Source organism: Heterocephalus glaber, unplaced genomic scaffold (assembly GCF_053883595.1).
Source record: "Heterocephalus glaber isolate CG9 unplaced genomic scaffold, H.glaber_assembly_v1.0 deba00001586, whole genome shotgun sequence".
Taxonomy (NCBI): Eukaryota; Metazoa; Chordata; class Mammalia; order Rodentia; family Bathyergidae; genus Heterocephalus; species Heterocephalus glaber.
In genome coordinates this window covers 19,933,313-19,954,464 of record NW_028258364.1, presented here as the reverse complement: position 1 = coordinate 19,954,464, position 21,152 = coordinate 19,933,313, and the positions used below count along the sequence as shown (strand labels likewise).

The 21,152-nt window shown below is 42.2% G+C and overlaps 1 protein-coding gene and 1 pseudogene across 3 annotated transcripts in view; both read left to right on the top strand.

The window, feature by feature from the left end:
* The window catches only part of Maml3 (mastermind like transcriptional coactivator 3), a 417,197-nt gene that overhangs the window by 157,897 nt on the left and 238,148 nt on the right, over positions 1–21,152 (top strand). The window lies entirely within an intron of this gene.
* The window catches only part of LOC147823431 (small ribosomal subunit protein uS8 pseudogene), a 66,870-nt pseudogene that overhangs the window by 13,576 nt on the left and 32,142 nt on the right, over positions 1–21,152 (top strand). Inside the window, exon 1 of the transcript XR_015443928.1 lies at positions 1–21,152. This exon is cut by the window's left edge and continues 13,576 nt beyond it; it is cut by the window's right edge and continues 32,142 nt beyond it. The product of XR_015443928.1 is annotated as a small ribosomal subunit protein uS8 pseudogene (transcript).

Genomic DNA, 21,152 nt, shown 5'->3' with positions numbered 1-21,152 from the left:
GAGAAGTGAGGGTAGAATAGGTGACGCCCAAGGGATTTTCTTTAGGGTGGTGAAACTATTATTTAAAATACTCTAATGGTGATTCATGGCACTGCCTTTGTCTAAACTACAGGATATTGAAGCACAAGTATACCTTAATGTATACAATTTTTTAAAAGTATGCAGGAGGTCAGAGGCTCCCAAGAAGTCATGCAGACTGTGACAAAAGAAGCTGTCTCACATATATAAAATAACTTCACTTCAGGGATTGGGGGATGAAGATGCTGACCTAAGTAGCTTTGGAAGTAATGGGGATTGCAAAACGTAAGGCCAAACAGAAGAACACGAGGACTTCATTAATTTACAGGAGTCATTTTTCCCTAAAAGAGGCACAGATTAAAAATTCTGAAGCAACTATAATGTATATTGGAAGTGAATGATTAAGAAAATAGGGCCGGGGATTTAGCTCAGTGGTGCCGCGGCCTGTCTCAAAAACAAAAGGTCCCGAGTTTGAACCCTGGTACAAAAAAATAAATAAATAAATGATGGGTGGAGGGAGGCAGGAGTCTCACTGTTGAAGGTTACAGCAAAGCAAGGAGTAAAGTCTAGAAGGATCCATGTGGTCAGTGGATTAGCAGTGGAGACATCAGTGTGAACTCATGCTTGGCTTAATACAGATACAGATGGTTACACAAAGAACTTACATGTAGGTTTATGTGCACAGTTAGTAGCCATGTGTATACCCCCTTTGTCAGTTGAGAGGTCCTAGAAATGACACCTCAGTAACAATGAGCACACCCAGAGCCCAGCTCCTGGTTTCTAACACTGTTCTCCAGACACAGAAACCGGAGCTGATTGCAGAGCTGGGGCTGGAAATATAGAAGAGGCCCTTAAAGAAACTTATAATGGCAAGAAAGAAGGAAGTGTTAGGAAACAAGCCCCACAATAATGGGGTTATGTGGAAGGGATACAAGAGCCAATTAAAAGAACTCCCAGTGCCCAGAGCTGGAGCAATCTGAGCAGAATAGTTACAAATAAAGTAGCATTGGAGAATAACCCAGAGTGTAAAATAAGCATCCATGCATTGATATAAATAAATTACCAAACAAATAAATAAGTGGGGAGGAGACAGATCTCCCACACAGAAGAATTCCAAATAAATTTTGTAGCCACTCCACTGATGAGCTGGAACGTAGTTCCCACACCTTGAATATGATCTGCACTCAAAGTGACTTCCTTCTTGAAGAGCGCCTTGTAGAAGGAAGGAAAGAAGAGTAACTTTACTGGGAAGAAATATGGCAGACACTCCCTCAGCCTGTAATGAATGTTCACAGCAGTAGTGATAGTCTGTTGATACCATGCATCCTTGACAGGATGTGACGAAAATGGCCCTTTGGCTCTGTGGTCTCCGCCTAAAACTCCATAATGCCAGTCTAGCCACGAGAAAAACAGCAGAGAAACCCCATCCGAAAGACACTCTGCAACCCGCTCAGCCTTCTCCAAGAAGCCCCCCCATCCTCTCCAAACTAGTTCTCTAAAACAAGGGAAGTCAGAGAAACTGTCACAGCCAAGAAGAGCCCAGAGAGACTTACTGTGGTAATGTTGTATCTTGGGGAAATGACATTAAATAAAAACAGAGATAATCTAAACAAAATATGAATTTTAGTTAATAATAACGTGTCAATATTGGTTCATTAGTTGTGACAAATGTACCATACTAATATATGATGTTAATAATACAAAGACTGGATTCAAAATATATTCTTTTACTCTAATGCTATAGTGTTCTCTTCACCCTCAGTGTTCATTTGCTGGAGTCCCAACTCCTAGTACCTCGGAATGTAACCATATTTGGAATGAAGGTCTTAAAAAGGTGATTAAGTTAAAATGAGGCCATTTGGGTGGGAGCCATAAGCCAGTATTAGTGCCCTTCATAGAAAGAAAAGAGACTGACCCGTGACCTCAGGCTGGGACACAATCAAGTTAAGAACTCGTAAGTAACAGCGAAAGGAGGGGTGTGTACAGGCAGGGGGAGAGGACATCTCTGAGGGATGGGGCAGGTGGTGCCACCTGACTCTTAGGTCTCTGTCATATGTGACTATAGGAGTTGGAAAACCAAGAGTGAGAGACTCAGGTGAGGTAAGGGATTCCATAAGCCAGGCTCCAGCCTAAGATAAGGTGGTTCGTAAGAACAAGGACCTCCAGACATCTACCAGGTTCAAGGCTGGCCTCAGGCTCAGTGGGGTATTCCCAGGCCACACTTGCTAATGGCGATGGTTCTAGGAGACCATTGTCTTAGTCCATTTTGTGTTCCCATGACAAAATAACTGAGACTGAGTAATTTACAAAGAACAGAAAATTATCTTCTCACAGTTCCAGAAGCTGGGAAGTCTGAATCTAGATGCTAGCAAGTTTGATTGTCTGGTGAGATCTGCTCTCTGCTTCCAGGTGCCTTGATCTTGCACCTTCTGGAGTGGTGTGTCCTTACCTAGCAGGAAGCAGAAGAGCAAGCTAAATGAATGCTACGTGAAGCCTTTTGCATAAGGACCTTTATCCATTCACCTGGGGGAGTCCTCATGGCATGACCACCTCTTAAAGAGTCCACCTCTTAATACCATCACTTAGCCACACTTGAGTCTTGAGAGGACACTTTCACCCCGTGGCAACCTCTGACCCAGCTGCTAGTGCCTGGACCAGGATAGAGCTCGGGTGGAGCTGAAGAGCACCATTGAGGGCAACACGGAAGGGGTCAAGCAGACAGGGGCAAAGATGTGGGAGGTAGCAATCTCCACAGAGGGGTGGATTAATGAGCTGTGCCTCCAGGTACAAAAATATGAGAAGGCGCTTTAAATGAAGATCAGGAAAAAGAGTTAAGGATGAAACTATGGGCCAGGCAAGTCTAGATGCATTTATAACTTGAAGAAAAAGGTAACTTGGACCAAAAATATTTCACAATTTTATTTATGAGCTCTGGGGTCTTAAATCATTCCAATCCATAGTTCTTTCACCTTTAAAATAAAAGTCAAATCGCCTACTTTACAGGGTTGTTGAAAGGTTTATAGATAATGCAGGAATAATACCTAGCAACAGCCAGTTCTATACAAGATGCTTAGTAACAGGTGGTGGTGATACGATTTAACTAATACCACATGGGGAGGATTGTTGCTTTTGTTGTTGTCAGTTTCTCTCAAGGTCCTGAAGCCCAGTGGAAGTGAAAGGGACATGTGTACTTGTTCCAGTGCCACCTGGAAATCGGGAAGTGGCAAGTTTGCTTGAAAGGCCAGGTGATGGCAGCTGCGAAGGTGCAGGCTGCCCAGCAAGGTGAGGAGGAGGGAGACCATCCATGGGAGGCCAACGGGACCAAGACAGATTGGGAGTGGAGGACCAGAAAGAGGTACAGAGTTCTTGGACTCCCCATCAGGACTGAATCCCCACCCTGGAGGGAGAAACTCTGCAAAAGGCCCAGCGCATGGTGTGCTCTGGTCTTTGCTGTCATGTGGTTGAGACTTCGTGGGAGGCATTTGGAGGATTTGCAGAGTATGCAGCTTCCCCTTGTCCAGGAGGAAGAAGACAGAGCAGCTCTTGCACCTGAGACCCTTTCCCCCTGTTGAGGCTGCTCCCTACTGGCTTCACCAGGTCCCCTTGAGAATCCTCTGCTCACAGGGGCTAGGCCCTGAGGCAGACCCAGCCAGACTTGACGCTGCACCCTTTGCTGCCTGGGAGGCCTGCCATACTCAAGGCAAGAGCAGGTGGGCCATGCCTACCCATTAGCTCATGCAGTCAAGAGGAAGACTTGGGTCCAAGGACTTCTTTATGATCTTCTCGGGCTCCATTTTTCCCATCAGCTTTGAGTTCAGTTAGAAGGAGCACAGCCCTGACAGAATGGGTGATTGTAGCCCCAGCTCTGTCGCTGGCCAGCTGCAGGACTGGAAAAAGTCTGCAGTGCCAGTGGCCCTCACCTCCCTCCCAGCCCAGGGAGAGGTTCATGATGGCACCCTCTCCTCCCTTGATTCTGAGATAAATTTCCCTGAATTTTCTTATAGGACCAGAGAAGAGCACGGAACATCCTTTTAATGCTCATCTGCAGATTTAGTCTGAATGTTCCTAATTAGAATTATCAGTAAGGACAGAAAGTCCAAAACAGGGCCTTGTTGCATTTTTAAACATAGCAATTTGCACTTCTTAGTCTTATGTGAAGGACATTCTTGGACCATAAAAATGTTATTACTTTAGCATAATTTGGCGATCTCTACCATATCACTTTAGGGCAGGGTTTCTCACTGTCAGCACCATAGTTCTCTGTTCTTGGGAGACAGTGCTGTGAATCATGGGGTGTGAGCAGCATCTCTGGTGTTATAATTTTGGGGGACTGCTACAATAGAATACCACCAACTAGATGCCTTATAAATAACAGAAACTTATTTCTCAATGTTCTGGATGCCAGGAAGTCCAACTTCAAAATCAAAATCCAGTGTTTAGTGAGGGTCCATCTCCATCACAGTTGGACGTCTTCTCATTGTAACTTCACATGGGGGAAGGGTGAGGAGGGTATCTGGGACTCTTCAATAAGCTGCCAATCCTATTTGCCAGCATTCTGCCTCAGGGTGCCAGTCACCTCCCTAAAGACCACATCTCCCAAAACTGTCCCATTGGTGATTAGGTCTTTGATGAATTTTGGGGAAAGACAAACAGCCAGCCCATACCACATGGCCCCTTCCTACTGGATGTTAGCGGGACACCACTCCGGGGATGAGGGCTTGTTTGTAACAACTGAAATATCTCTGCTCCTTGCCAAATGAGCCCTGGGGGTGAAATCACTCCTCCTTGAGAACCACCAATTTAGCGCTTATTTAGAGTATGATCTTAAAAGCAGAAAAAAAAAAAAATATATATATATATGTATGTATATACACACACACACAAACTTAAACAAATGCCTCTTAAGAAAAATGCTTCATCTTAAAAGTAATAGTAAAATTGAATTTTCAGAATCATAGGAATCACCTTTAAAGCTCATTTCCTACATATATCCCATCCACAAACCACTTCACATCTGTACTTGAGATTTCTTTAGTCAAGAGAGGACTGTCTGCCCTCTCCCCCCTGAAAATATCACATGTGGTTCCAAATAATACTGGCTGTCTGGATGGTAATATGTCACATTTTCATAACTCCTTAAGAAATGCACAATTCCTTAAGAGATCAGCTTCACTCATAGTATCTTTTTGGTGTGGATCTAGTCAGGTCTTACCATCTGCACAATCTGGTAGAGACTGTGTCACAAAACCTCTTTCCATTTCCACCATGTTCATAACACCACATGGGATGTTAGAAAGATTTGTTGTCCTCTGCATTGACTACTATTTTGAGAGAGGACAAAACATAATGAAGAGAAAAAATCAAAATACCCAGAGCTATTGTTCCTGCATACTATTCTGTGTTCCCGAGAGTGGACAGAGAACAGACCATAAAGTGTGTGAAGCATTGCCTGGCCACTCACTACAGGTGCCATAAAAGGACAGCACATGTTTTCCACTTCCTTCTGTTTCAGTTTCCTTTCAGCCATTCCCAGTAACGTAAGCAGGAAAAGCTGGGCACAGTGGTGTGCAATTGTAATCCGAGCTACTAGGGTGCCCGAGATAGAAGAACCACAAGTTCAAGCCCAGCCTGCCTGGGCAGCTGAATAAGAGCCTTTCCCAAAATTAAAAAAAGGGAGGAGGGCAAGAGATGTAGTCCAGAGTCTGGGGTGTGGATCAGTAGAAGGAGATAGAGTGAAGAAGTGAATGAGGCAGGAGGAAAAGATGGGGCAGAGTCTGTGAGCCCTGGCGAGGACATTGGCTTTTACCTGAGAGAGATTGGGTGCTGCTGGATGATTCTGAGAAGAGAATGGGGTGACCCACTTACAGGTTAGCAGGGTCATGCCATCGGGCCATCACACCCCTTCCCTGTTTAGAACTACCACTGGGCAACACATATTCCTTTTGTCCACAGAGACAAATACACACTCCTCGTCCTCCTGCTCCGACCTGAGGACTGTTCCAGGCATTCTGTGCCAGTTTTTGGCATTCTCAGTAGAGTGACTTCTCTTTTTCAAGCCCACCCATCCTTCCAGCTCCAGTAGGAGACTTGTCTGTTTTCCATACCCCAAAGCTGAGCTCTCTGTGATCTGACCCCCTGTTCTACTCTGCATTTTACCTCACGCTGTGTTCTAAGCGAGTCTCAGATGTATCGTATCAGAAGGATTGGATTTGAGACTCGTGAGGGCTTCAGGAGTTACCAACTCTGCCTCTTTCATTTTACACACGAGGAAACTGAGGCCCACCATAGTTGAGGACATTGTTCAAGTTCCCTTGGCCAGTTGTTTGATGTATACATAGTCTTTGTCAATGAAATTATTGTCCATTGTCCTGTGTCTTAATACTTCTCCAAAGTCCTGTATGATAGTAGTTAATGCAGGATTTATGTAACAGATGCTTAGCCAGTGCAATTAGATGTAAAAGTAAATTGATTTTTGGCTAGTTTGTTTTTAAAATAACATTGTAGAGCCTGAATTCATCAACAGCATCTTGAATGCACAGATATTCTGGTATCTGTATATGATTTGGCTTTGAATTTTAGGGATTTGGTTGTGAAAGTGGTTAGGTGGGAGGATGAAAAATTTTCCCAGTGTGGAGGTTTCTGTCCTGATAAAATGGTAAAAAAGAAATTCTATCATCTCTGCATGATACAGCTATTTTTGTTGCTTCAGCAAGATTTATCAAAGCAGTTTGGAATGAAAACAAATGGCTTTTGCTTTCTTTGTCCAAGGGAAAGACAATCATAGTAGAATTCTTTCTCTGAGCTGTTTCTTTGGAAAATTAGTAGTTTTGATTGTAGGTATGAACTTTTGATGGTCACAGATGTTGATGGCTTATAGGCACTATGTTAGGTGATCTACTTCATCTTTTGACCCAGAAATATCTTGGCTGGGTCTGACTTTAAAATGTAGCTTCCAGTGACAGTGACACTAAGGCTCACTTCCAGTAACAATTGCTCAACAAAATGAAGTGATTTCCAACAGTCTGTGGTCCAGAACACAGACTTGTTATGCTTAACCTTTACAGTTTAGACTCACCCAGGCAAATCAGTGATTTTCCATAAATTATGTATTACCAATACAGCATTGTTTTGAGTTTGGCTTACATAAGACCAAAACAAGAAGTGAATTTGGTCTGTCTTTGGGGTTCACATGCTGTAGCTAAAGCAAGGCTCCTGGGGTTTGAAATGACTTGTTGGAGAAATCTTGCTTGCTTTGGAGAACTCTTCAACTCTAGTGTTAGTGACCCAGGGTCTGCCCTTATGACTAAGTTAGTTAGCTTAATTAACCATAGTGTGATTGCAGTAATGCTAAGAGGAAGGATAAAGTACCTAAATGAGCCAAGTAGCTTGATTTATGGCTACACACCAACTCTTACTGCAACTACTCATCTAACAGATAATTATTAGTGTTCACAAACCCAAACTAACATGTAATTGGCTCCCTGAACTCATCAGAAACATAGTTTACTGAAAGAGAATTCAGATAGTATATTTGTGTTCATATTCTAGGCATTCTCTATTATATTTTGTTTTATGTTTATGTCTATGTATATAGCTCTGTAAATACTGTAAATAAGTGTCTTTCCTTTAGAACTGTCAAAAGTTTCATACATTTATTTCCATACTTTAGGTTTTCTTTTCTTTCTTTTTTTTTTTTTTTTTTTTTTGGTACCAGGGATTGAGCTTGGGACCTTGAGCTTGCAAGGCAGGCACAGGAACCACTGAGCTAGATCCCCGGCCCTATTTCCATACTTTAGATATGAAATCTCTTTGGAAAATTTCTTGAGATTTCATACTTTTAATTTTTTCTTTGTGCTGCTGGGGATCAAACCCAAGGTTCTGCTTATGCTGGGCAGAAACTCTCACACTAAGCTATATCCCCAGCTCCAAGTTTTTTGTTGAGGTATCACTGACAAAATCAAATTCACTATAATTTTCAGTGTACACTTGTGTGTTTAAATAAGTGTATATATTTATATAACAACAGCTACAAACTTGAACATTTCCACATTCCCAAAATAATCTCTCATTTTGGCACATTATTTACTGTTATTTGGTAGTAATTATTATAGTGGATATGAGATTTGTAGGAAGTGAAAAAGTATAAGGGTCTGAGTCTTCTGGCCTAGGTGGTTGATGATTGCCTTAGAATGTGATAAGACCGTGGCTCAGAAACAGAACATGACCATAAAGGCATGGAATCTGTTTTCTAATAAGGCTGGAAACTTGTTCTGATGGTCATTTCAATGTTGGGCTCCAAGAGCATTTTGAACAATGGATTGAATATATTTTTGTGATAGGTCTTACACCATGTTCTCGTAGAAAACCTTAGTTTCTTAGTTTGGGCAACATTTGCTCAATAGATACCTGGTGTTGGCAGATTTAACATTTTGTAATATTTGAAAGAAGCCCCAGAGACCTGAGATAGAAAGAAATCTGTCGTTTTGTCAAAGCACAAATTTGAATTTTGAATTTACATGCTGGAATGGCTAATAAGAGTAAGTGGGTTCACTAGTGAGGCAAGCCAATCATCAGAATTCCAGAGTCATTATCAAAATCTGGCCCAAGTCTGAGTAAAGTCATTTTCATAATCTGGTACAAACATGGCATCTTTATGAAAAATGGCTCCCCAAAGGACATCAAGTTCTGGTATTGGAGATGGAAGTGAAGAAGGCTAGTGGAGGAATTTTTCTTTACCAGAAAAATGGAAATACTGAGCATTTTAAAGGGTGGTTAGGTCATATCCGTGCATGAATTTATGGAAATAAGAAAAAAACTTAGGGATGGGGATATACCTCAGTGGTAGAGTGTTTGCCTAGCATGCACAAGGCTCTGATTATTTCTATCCCTGGGGAAGCATCAGGGAGAGAGAGATTCCTGATGTCTTCATTCATATTTATATTAGTATCAAGTACAGGGAAAATTATAATTTATTACATTTGTGATTTGGAGGATTCATAAATATTGAGGGTTTATTCTTTAATTTCTGTTTTGTTAGTTTAGATATAATGCAACATCCCCTAAGTAAATTCTTTATGTGCATCCAAGAATATGAGGGATGCTGACATTTGAAGTAGAATCCTTGGAGGTAGAGAGGAAAAGTCCTTTGGATCCCTCAGTAGTTTGGGGTTCTGGTTGGCTAGGGGAGGTCCAGCCTCCTGGACCATGGCTGCTCAAAAGGAGCAGTGGGAAGTATTAATAATTAGAGGAGAAGAACCTGCAATTCACTACAGTTTAGTTTTATGTTTTCTCATCTGGGATCTTGGGAGATTCCATCTCCTTACCTGGAAAGTACAGCACACTGATTTGGATGCCTGACTGACTCCTGTTTGCTAAGTCAGGAAAGGCATAGGCCCTACCCATAAGGCAATCCTACTAGGAAGAAGGAAGACACACAAGTCCACTAAGAAATTCACTGGAAGTTACTGTGATGAAGAGATGTGCCAGGTAAAATTAGAACCTATGGCAGCAATGGCAACCTTTTAGGCTTTCAATGATCAAAACAGCCTGCCGCGGCACACATGCCATAGGTTCTCTTAAGTCTGCCTCAGGATACTGAGGTTCAGTGATTCTAGGACTGATTTTCTTGGCTCATTTGGAGAAAAGAAAATGAAACTAAGGCCCTGAAATTAAGTGATTTTCCTCATCTGTCATCTAAACTGCGTGGCATCCTCCTAATCGCCCTTCTGTTTGCTAATTTCTTGATCTCTCTTAAAACCAGGGCTTCATTTTTCTCTGAAGATCTCGGTGACAAAATTTGCCTATTCAAGTCCAGAATCCCCACCATGATTTTCAAGCCACCACCTCCTTCCCTCCCAAACTATCCTCAATGCCCCTGGCTACTCCTTTGCAGGCTGCAAGCATTTCCTACTTGCAACGTTCGCCCACTTCCTTTCATGCTCATCTTTTCCCCTATCTATCAAATGCCAGTTAATTTTAATCAAAGCTCAGCTCAAAGGCTGCCTCATCATGAACCCTGCTCTGGTTCTCCCAAGTTGATTTCATCTTGATTCTTTGCACCTCCACCACACACATTTGCAGGTGACTTCTCTGAAAGTGGATACCTTCTGCTTTGATGGTATTTAGTGTGTATATATCTGTCTTTCCTATTTTGTAGTTAGTCCCTGGAAGGCAAGGATTACATCTCTCATATCCCATTGACCTCCTACCCAGTGATCTCTCTCCTGTCTACCACCTCCCTACCGATCCACCTGCAGGGGCGGGTACATGTACAAGTGTCTGGTTGTTGTGGCGTTATCTGGTATGCACTGGAGGCTCTGGCAGGGGAGAAGGGAACTGACTTGCAAATCTTCCCTTCTCTACACTCAGCAAGCTTCTTCCTGGGCACGCAGGGCTCCACTTTCTTAATGATCCACTTTCTTAGTGCTGCGGGCTCAGGGAGCACTCGCCTGAGACTTCTCATTTACTTGCTCTCTGGCCCTGCTCCATCTCGCCTCCTGCCTCACCCTGGCTCTGGGCAGCCAGGCGTCTTTTACTTCCCTTTCTCTTGTTTGTGTTTTCTGTCTTGTCCAGTTGATGGTCACTTGAATGTGTCCAGGCAGCCTTGGGGCAGCATGCTGGTCTGTTTGCTTCCCTAAACAGGAAACTGTGGTATCATGGGAAGATGTTCCAGCCTCCTGTGCTCTCCAGACATCTTCAGTAGAGGCTGTGCCTTTTTTTTTTTTTTTTTTTGGTACTGGGGATTGAACTCGGGTCCTTGAGCTTGCGTAGCAGGCAGCAAATCCACTGAGCTAAATCCCCGGCCCAAGGCTGTGCTTTCTGTATTCCCCCCATGCACTAAAGTTCTTGAAAATGAAGACATTTCAGTGCCCATCTTAGCTGGCTCCTGGTGTGGAATTGCAGGATTCCAGGCTCCCTATACCTTTCAGGGTGGCAGAGAACTTGGCCTTGATGCACCTTAGCATCCTTATCTGGCAAATGGAGATAATAAAACACTGCACAGGGAGTTTGAGTATCTGGGCCATAATATGCACTATATAAATATCAAGCAGGAATCCTTCTGCTTGCTGCTCAGAAATTTGATTTATACCTCTGTGGATGGATTTGCCATGGGAGATTATTAGCCCTCTCAATCTAAGGACAAACCAAGGCACAGGAAGGAGCCAGGGAACTAGTGGAGATCAGATTGAGTCCATAGTGCTGTTGATTTAAACCATATTTGGGCTTCTGTCTGTTTTGTGCGGATTCTTAAGGAAGGACATGCACCCTAAGATGACTTGAAAGTCATGTCCTGGGATGCGTGCCTGTTGGGGAAAGGGGTTGGATTTAGCTACAGTTACATCGAGAAAGCCAGGAGTGACATTTGAATGCAACCCAGGACTGCCCAAGACACGGGAGTCTCTTTTTTCCTTTGCTCAGGTGCTTGGAAGAATCAGCTCTAAACCTGTGCCAAGCAGAATCCATTCCTGCAGACACTGTGATTTTTGTAATTTGCTTGCATCTGTGGTTTGTTAAAAGCTTTCGGATTTAGATCCCCTCAAGAACTCTTCAGGACTGGCAGGAGACACTGTCTCTCAGGTCATAGGTAGCCTCCGGATGGCAGGTCTTCTTCTGGAAACTGCCTTCAAGGAAGAAAAGAATGTGTGGTACGTGTGTGCATGCGTGTATGTGTGTCCCGTGAAAAGAAAACCAACTTTCATTTTTTCCACATGTGTTTTTTTTGTTTTGTTTTGTTTTGGGTTTTTTTTTGGTACCGGGGATCGAACTCGATTCCTTGTGCTTCCACATTTGTTTTTAAAAAGAACATACTATAGCCTGCAGGGAAATAGGGTAAGATTGTATTTTAATACCACTTTAAGCCTCCATCCCTGCCCCCTCCCTTCTTCTGTTTCCCAAACACTACCCACAGGAAGGCACGTAGGAAGAGGCAGAAAGGGGTCAGCCAAGAGCTCTCAACCAAGGCAGCTGTAAATTTTTCCAGGTGACTGTCCATCCCCGTTGAACACCAATAACTGTCTCCCCTTTTCCTTACTTTCTTCTCCTTGATTTCTTACCTCCACAGTGAAGAGCCCTTCTTTTCTATTACCGCTGTGCACTTTTGATTATTTGTTCTTTCTGACTGAGAATATTAGGGGGTTTTTGTTTTGATTTTTGAGTACAAATAAATTTATTCATGATTGTTAAAAATGATGTGGACATCCCCGGTACCACAAAAAAAAAAAAATGATGTGGATAGGCATTTGTTTACCAAAATAGGTCCACATGTAACATACCGTATGTTTGTGTTTAGTCCATCTTCATGTCTACGTCTGTCTCTCAAATAGATCTTTTTTTTTTCACATTTCTTTTTGAATGCCTTGATTTACCTTGAACTTAGGTCCAGCAGGGCTGATGTACTTGATTAGTGGGAAGTCAGGAGGTCTCGTTGCAATCATTCAAGAAGATCCAGTACTGTACACACTCTTTCATCACCAGCATTTCTGTCACCTTGAAAGCATGTTAAGCAGAGACTTCCACTTGCCATAAAAATCTTCTGCTTAAAAAAAGGATCATACTACATACAGTTTGGTGAAAATAATGTCGCCACTTTTACTATGTTACAAACTAATGATCAAATGAAATGTCTGGTTAATGTAAAGATTAGCTGGTAGTCATCAGGCATCGCTAAGAAATACCCAAAATAGTAAAAGGCTTTCTTTCCTGTGGGTAACGCATTCATCCACATGAGTGGTAAGTCCATCCTATTAATAATCCTGTCAAACTAGAGATGAACTTGGTGAATATAAATGCCATCTCAGGAAAGGAAAGGCAGGGACATATTCTGCCTGTTTTACCTTTGATGAGCTGACTTCCACCATTTTTCTAACATGAAAAATCCTTGCATGTTTCTAGTTCCCAACATCTAGAGAATGGCAGGGGATATCCTGCACTGCATTCTGCATGTGTTACAACCTAATGTGCTCATCATAAATGGGTGCTCCTTAGAAATGAATTCTACAAGTTTAAAAAAAACAAGAAGACTTTAAAAGATATATTTATTGGTGATGAGTTAATAGGTGCACATGATCCACATTCAAAAGATGCAAAGGTGAATATGATCAGAGGCAGCAGGAGGATTTGATTTGAAGCAAGGTTTTTTGCCCTAATTTGTTTCAAGCAGTATTTTTTCATGTTGACTATACTGCCAAAATCGTTTGTGTTTGAGGTGGTGGGCGACTGGTGGCTTTTTGTTTGCTTGGTTTTGGCTTTTGCTGATGGAAAAAGAAAACGAGCGTAGCTGTGATGCAAATGTTTTTCTTCAAGTTAATTACAAAATTACATTACTTGGCCAGATATGTTTTCACCAGTGTCCTCCCTTCCCCCATCCTGTGAGCTCTAGTTTTCATAGGATTTGTGTTCTTAAAAGAACCTCACGGGTAATAACTAGATGTATTTGTGGCGGGAAATGTGTAAAACACAGTTTAATAAAGAATCACAGATAGATTAAAAGTGTAATAAAAGAGTGATTTATTAGAAAGAGTTATGTATAATAGATATGCAAAAATTTGCCTGTTACAACCTTTTGGTTAAAATGCTATGTTTTCCTTCTGTTTCCTTTTTACTATAAAATAGCTTTTATTATTTGAATGGGTTCAGATATAGAAGAGAACATAAAGGTATTAAGCCACCATTATTCTCAGAGGCAATTGTTAAGGAACAATACAAAACATGGTGATGTTTTAGCCTTTTCTGCAGATTCATACAGCCACAGAGGCTGATTGAACTATGCCTTATAGTTCATGAAAGGAAGCGCTTGTGATGAGCAAAACACACAAAAGTGGAAGAGTTCACTGCTCAAGTTCAAGTAGAAGAATTCTGAACTTTTACTATGTGTGTGTCATTAAAATCCAAATGGTTTACTTTATAAGATTTTGTAGTAATTACACAGATCCTGAGACTGTCACTTAAAAAAAAAACTAACAGGGAGTTATTTTTGGTTTATAAAAACACAAGGGCCTACGGACTTGTATTTCTCAGAAACAACGTGAAAATACATTAAGAGGTAAGCTGTCTTGGAGTTACTGGATACTTTTACTCCTCCCAGATTACTGTAATTTAATTACTAAAATAGTAGTGTTTTACATCCTTGGAACCATTTGCTGTTATGACCAGAGCAGACTTAGTAAGGTTTGTCCTTATGCACTTTTCTTACTAATTCTGTAAAGCCTAATTCAGTGAAGCCAGGTTAGTACTTGAAATTTGACATAATGGGGCTATTTATACCATCAGAATTGTTAATAGCTACATACCAGGGCTTTTTTGGTCTGGAGAGCTGGTTGTGAAATATTTGCCGGTACACTACTGGATTGAGGTGTGTTAATCAAGACATGGGAGGAAAATCTCGAATAGGTAGAAAAACCATTGTTTGGAATCCAGTAATTGCATTAAAGGGGTAGAAAATCTGGTTGAGGAGAATTAGACATGTGGCATTTGTGGCAGTTACCACAATACTTTGCATGTGTTGTAAGAAGTATGTTTTCCAGTTAAGCCAAGTCATATATGAGCTAGTCTTCCCACTTTGGGTGGAGTAAAATCAGTCATCATTGTCAAGTAAATACCAGCAGTGTGGTGGGTGGTTCTTCATCTTGCAGTAGTCCCTCCTGTAACAAGCTGCACTCATCTCATAAAATGACATAGTATTTCTGAGAGGCAAAGAGTTGACATTTCTTCCTTAATCTCAAAATATTGCCAGTTCCGGCTCTTCCTGCCATTTTTCTGTGTCACCATAGTGGTGAATGAATGTTCTGGCTAAGGCTCTCAAGAGCATCAGCAATGCAGAAAAGAGAAGCAACGCCAGATCTTCATAGGCCAGGCTCTGGAGTCTCATTTCTAACTATGGTGATGAATCACGGTTATTGATGAGCTTGAAGTCTTCAAAGATTACAGAGCTGGGAAAATTGCTGTGGACCTCATAGGAAAGCCAGTGTGGAGTAGTCAGCCCCAGATTTGAAGTGCAACTCAAAGGTTTAGAAAAATGGCAGAATAATCTGCCATTATCAGATCTCATCATTACCAATCTCATCAGATTGGTTTCATTGTATTGACAACTTCAACTGGCATCATAGAGTGTGAAGTAGCAAGACCAAACACACAGGAAGGGAAATCCTGGGGTTCTTTTTCTAAAGATCTAATACATACATATAAATAAAATCCCTCAGTGGGCCAAAAAATTACTAGTTCTAATAGATAGTGTTTCACAGATAAAAATTTAAGATACGAGGAGACATATAGTAAGAATAATAAAGATTAGATCACTGCTTTTAAAAGTGTTCCTGTGTCCTCCCTAACATAGCTGGGGTACTTTGAACAAGAACAGTTACTTTTATCATTGGGATTCCCTGAGGTAACGGATAATCTGCCTCATGAATGAATGGTTACATAGACAAAATACTGTGGTTCTGCTCCTGGCTGGGTGCATTCAACCACTTTCTAGTCCTTACATCTTTGCTACTCAAAGTATGGTCCATGGACCAGCAACTTCCAGTATTTACTAGGAACTTGCTACAAACATAGCGTCGGGGGCCATTCTAGAAACATAGAATCAGAACATGTCCTTTCACAAGATCCTCAGGTGGTTTGTATGTGCATGAAGGTTTGAAAAACCCCATCTCACCTGTTTACTAACATAATTTCCTTACTGATAAGCTCTTTCTTCCAGAGACATTAACATAAATGATGAGTTTCAGACACAGAGAAACTAGAAGTTTGGATACATGATGAGAGAATTAATTTTATTCATGGTTATTGTCTCTCCCTCCACTCACCTCTAGTCTCTGTTACAAACTTACCTGCCGGGGGAAATAAGAAGCAGCATGATATCCCCAGTGTAGCAAGAGTTGATGTAGTATTTCCAAAAGGAACCTTATTTTCTGAACTATTTCTAAAGCTTACGTGGTAGACTGCTAAAGTTAAGTCATACTTCAGCATTTCTTTTGTTCATCCTTCTTGTCTTCCTCTTTATTGCTTTTAATCAGTTAATTAATTACTATTTTGTGTGTGTGGAGCTGGGAGGGTGGAAACTAGCGTACAATGCATGCTAAGTATGCACTCTACTGTTGAGCTATAGGCCCAGCATTCTTGCTTTTTAAAATCTAACTTTTAATGTAATAATAGTGATAGATTCACAGAACAGTCACAAAGATAGCACAGAGAATTCCCGTATACCCCATGCCTAGCTTTCTTGCTTTTTGACCAGGCTTGTATTTCTCCTTTTCTAGATTGGCAGAGTTTCCCAGCTAAGGAAGCAAAGTTACAGCACCAAACACAAATAGTATTTGATTAAGGCTAATTACAGTGCTGTCACATAAAAATGGGGAGAAAAGAAAGCTGGCTTTTTCAACTAGCGATGAAATAACCTGCTGTCTGTCTACTGACTTAATAGCTTTAATTGCCAGAACATAATCAAGATCTGGTGAATTTGTTTGAACATATCAGCAGGCACCAAATATTTCAATGGGATCAAAATGTGGAACTAGTTGTGCTGTAAGTGGGGCTGAAATAGCTTTGACAAAGAGAGTTGTGTATCTTAAAGGCAGCACCTGTTGGGGAGGCTCCCTGATATGATGAGCTGGTTTATTCACACGCTAGACTAAGAAAGTTGGAGGTGTATATGGCCATTTCAGATGAGCCGTGGCCCCCTAGTATTTATTAGTCTGTCTTCTTAGTTTACATGATGCATTAAGTTAAGAACATAGTTATACTTCCTTGGAAACTTATTCTAAACTTCTTTTTTCAAAAAGTGACATAACGAGATATGGGCTTTTCCTTTTACAACTTTATAAATATGCTTTAGACCATCAGTAAGAAAGTTACACATGAAAGCAGCCATTCCTCTACACTTGTCTTCTACTTTCTCACTCTTGGGAATGAGAAATAGAAATTCGCGCGCTTCTAAGGCAGTCTACATACCTCCAGGAAGTGAACCGAGCCAGTGACTTTGGCAAAGGGGGCCCACAACAGGCCCACTGTGAGACCCTGCAAGGATGACCACATGTGAATGATCCTCCTAATTCAGACCCTTGGAACCTGCTTCAGCATAGTCTCCTGGAAGGTTATCTATTGAAAGCTGAGTATGAACAACCTGGAGTTTCCTGAAAACATACAGTGTTCAGGTGAAAATACCCCTTTTTGTGGCATAGTAGGAATAATTTGTCTTGGAATCAGTGAGTTCTCTGGAATTCCAACTCTTTGCTCAGCACCATCTGAGTCAAAAGAGTCTCAAAAAAGGTAAAAGAAGGTGGTATTTCCGTAAGTCTGAGAAGCAGGTGAAATTACTGAGGCAAGAAGAAAATACAGCTCAGTTTCCCATGCCATTTCCCAAAGGGCGGCGGCCCCTGCAGAGAGGACAGCCATTTCTTATCAGCTGATTGGGAAAGTGGAATGTGATGGTCTGTCTCGGTCACCCCTAGGATTGTGGCTGGCTTGGTAGGTGGCTCCGCACACCCAGGAGAGGTTCCGCACGCTCAGCAGGCCCCTCTCCTAGGTCTGCCAGAGGCTGCCTGGTCCCTATGGCTGTCCTTGGAATCAAGCCACCTGGCTTGCTCCTGGAATGAATGATGGGGACTTGGGTCCAGGACTAGAGCTGGGGAAGATTCTCTCACTTCTTGTCCTCTCCTTGCTTTCCCAGCCAGGATTTTCCGACCTCTTTGCCGGTACAGTCTCCTCACAGGCTGAGCAGTAAGTGGGGGCCCCTGTGAAGCTGCTGAGGGACTAGGCCAGGAAAGCTCTTCTGCAGATTTTCAGATGTGCAGAAAGCTTAGAGTGTCAGGAGACCATAGGAAAGGACAGAAGTCTGGGGGTTTTGCTTTTCAAGTTCTTACTGTGTTCCGCCCCCCCCCCCCCCCCCCGCCACCACTAACTCTGAGGCTTAAGAGGCCCAAAGTGAAGTTTGTCCTAATTTTAAACTTGCCTCTGTGGCTGCCCTGTAATTTTCATTCCACAGCCTAAATTGGAACGTGTCTCTATAGGTTGGCCTCAGAACATTTCTATGAAGCTTTACTAAGTTGCACTTGGTATAGCAGAGGAGCTGGGACATAAAAAACTGAGAATCTGTTTTTGTCAGAGGCCACCCTGGGAAGAGCTTTGTCCAGTTTTAGAAGATAGCGAGGGAGGAGGTGCAAACACAACTGTTGGCTGAAGCCAGCTTCCATCTTAAAACAGACACATTTCAGCAAAGCACACGGACAATGTGTTCATATTCCTCCTTTGACACAATTAAATTGGAAATTTTTTTATTGAGATGATCTTAATCAGATTCTCTTCCGTACATATTTCCAAGATTCAAACTATGTCTGTGTTGTGAAGGTCATAGAGCTGCATCATTTTCCTTAAGATTCAATCCTCTATCTTCCTTCCAAATAGGCTTCTTGGCCTCTAATTCCAGCCGCTCATAGGCTGAGGCAGGAGGATTGTATGTTTGAGCCCGGCCTGGGAAATTTAGCAAAATAAGAAACAAAAAGGATGGAGATGTAGCCCAGTCCGAGGCTCTTGGTTCATTCCCCAGGCCTACCAAAATAAACAAACAAACAAATAAATAAACTCTTGGAATGACCTTGCACCATCACAAATTTTTCTTTTCTTTGAATTTCTAGGCCAAACATGTAGTACTTGGATCTCTGGGGCACTCTCTAACTAAATGATACTCTCTGCTTCCTAATTTGTCAGTATCTACTATATGCCAGGCATAGGATAGAGTATATAACACGATCTTAATGAATAGTTTTCCAATTAATTAATTGTCTCTTAAGTCAGGAATTTTCTTAGCATTGTAATTACAGATACTAATAGCCTTAGAAAGTTTTACTTCCATTAGAAAAATGGAATAGAGTATTTATATTTGCTGTATAAATCTGCCCTACAAGTAAGAGATGGATTTATATCTAACTAGGCCCATAGAAGCACTCAGCATTCATAATCCTAGCCGGTTCTTTCCTCAGTAACAGCTGAGATTTTTCCAGATTAGTTCAGTGTAGGAAAGCTGTTTGTTTCCTTCAGGGCCTAGAGTATCTTGGAAACAGACAGTGGAGCTGGAAAAGCTCCTATACTAGGAGACCCATGGCTGGCTTTGTACTCTAGGTGCACACCTGCGAGCTGACCTTGATGGCCCCTCCCTTGTGCTGTAGATCAATGTCTCACCTCCTAGCCAAGGTGTTTTGAGCATCCCCTCAGCCTGATGCCCCCTGGGTGCAAAACCTCCCGCTCCAGGCCTCTTCTGTGCACATGGATCTATGGACCACATTACTTTTATAGTTAGATGTCAAGAGCTGTGAATGCACTAAGAGTCACCCTACTTGCAAGTTCCCCATTTACCAGCCTCTCTTCATATAGGAGATGGTGTTAACACGCTGAAGAGGACTCACCAAGGAAACTCGCCTGGTTGGTGAGTTCTGGTGATCAAAGCCCAGCGCCCAGGACCAAGCCCCTTGACTTGGTCTCTTTACAGACCAGTGAGCTCTGCCTAGAAAAGTGGTCTGAGAGCCGCAAAGTCCAGCCCTCATCCAGGGCAACCATGTTATAAAAGTGTGCCACTGGTCTAAAGGAACATTTGAATTGGATTGGATTGGATTGAACACTGATGTGCTGGTGTGAACCCAAAACTACTACAGGAAGACAAGACAAGTGCAAGCTGTACGTCATTGGATCATTGTTGTACACGGGAAGGACAATAGAGTATTGTTATCGCTGTGATCCTGATGCTAGTAACCTTCCAGACCTGAGGGATTAAGTATTTCAGACACATTCAAAAATTGGGGGTGGAGCCCTACGGGCCCCAGAAGTAGCACAGTGCAAGACCTGGATTACAGAAGGTTGTCGGTATGGCTGTGGTGACTTGAGAAGTGACTCTTTTGACATGCCTCAAACCTTGCCACAAATCCACCTGCTGCCATCTTTATGTCCTGTTCCAATACCGCCTCTTCAGGGCACATCCCCATCCTCATCCGCAACACTGTTGCTGCAGAAGCCCTTCCTCCCCTGCTAGATGTAACTGTCCACTTCACATTGTCACTGTGTGTGTCCACTTGGTGCCCACTTTCCTGCTGGACTCTACAGTCCCAACATAGCTCTGGTCTTCCTGTGGGAGTCTTTTATGCACGGGCCTCATCTAGTGAGTATGTATTGAAAGAACAGATGTATGAACTGTGAGAGTGCAGACATGGACAGAGCATCTCTGGAATGTTATCAAAGTCTGGGGTCCAAGCACTGTCCCCAGGAAAGAGGGCACATGAGGCACCTGGTGGGTGGCATCACCAGCAATGCACACAAGAGGAAGCAGGCAAATGATGCATCATTTGACTCCTTCTACTGTGTCTGGTTCTGCTCACAGAATCTTTTCTCTACATTTTGTTTTTGTTATCAAGGTTGGGTATTGTTTGCAGAATTCACTCAGGAAAACTTCTTAATTTTCCAACATAGTTAATATTCAAATATGAAAAATGGCTTAGAGTTTAAATGGTGAATAGATGCTAATTTATACATATATACTTATGCTTGGAATGCCTAATTAATGATCTCCCATGTCAGTCACGGCTATGTTAATGAGCTGCTATTGCGCCTGTGTCATAATTGCATTGCTCTCATCTTAGTTTAAGGTTGGGGGAACATTCAGACTGGGGATTAGCGAATGATGCAAAATAACAACAACAAAACAGCCAGCAATTACTCAGTGATTCGTAAGTTTAGCAAACGTGGAAGTGTATGGTCAGAATAATTTAGCATATGAAGACGTAAGGACGGCCAAGGAGCCAGTTGTTGGCTACTTTCTTAGCAACTTTGTATTCACTGAGTGTGAAAAGATCTGCCTGACGTCCAGGTCTGTCTTTCTTTGGTCCAAATATGGAGTCACTATCTTTCTCGCCTGTAAAAGGCTCTGTGATGAAGGGGACTCCATCAATAGGCATTATCCAGTATTTTAGATGTTACTATTTTTCAGGACCCAGAAATGCCAGATTCTGACTACTTCTAGCAGAGTCAGATTGGCTTTGATTCCCACCTTGCTGCTTTTTAGCTTTGTGACTTTGGGCATGCTACTCGACTTCTCTGAGCTTCTGTGTCTCTATCAGTCAAATGGGTAAGAAGTCCAATTGTGTTAGGATAAA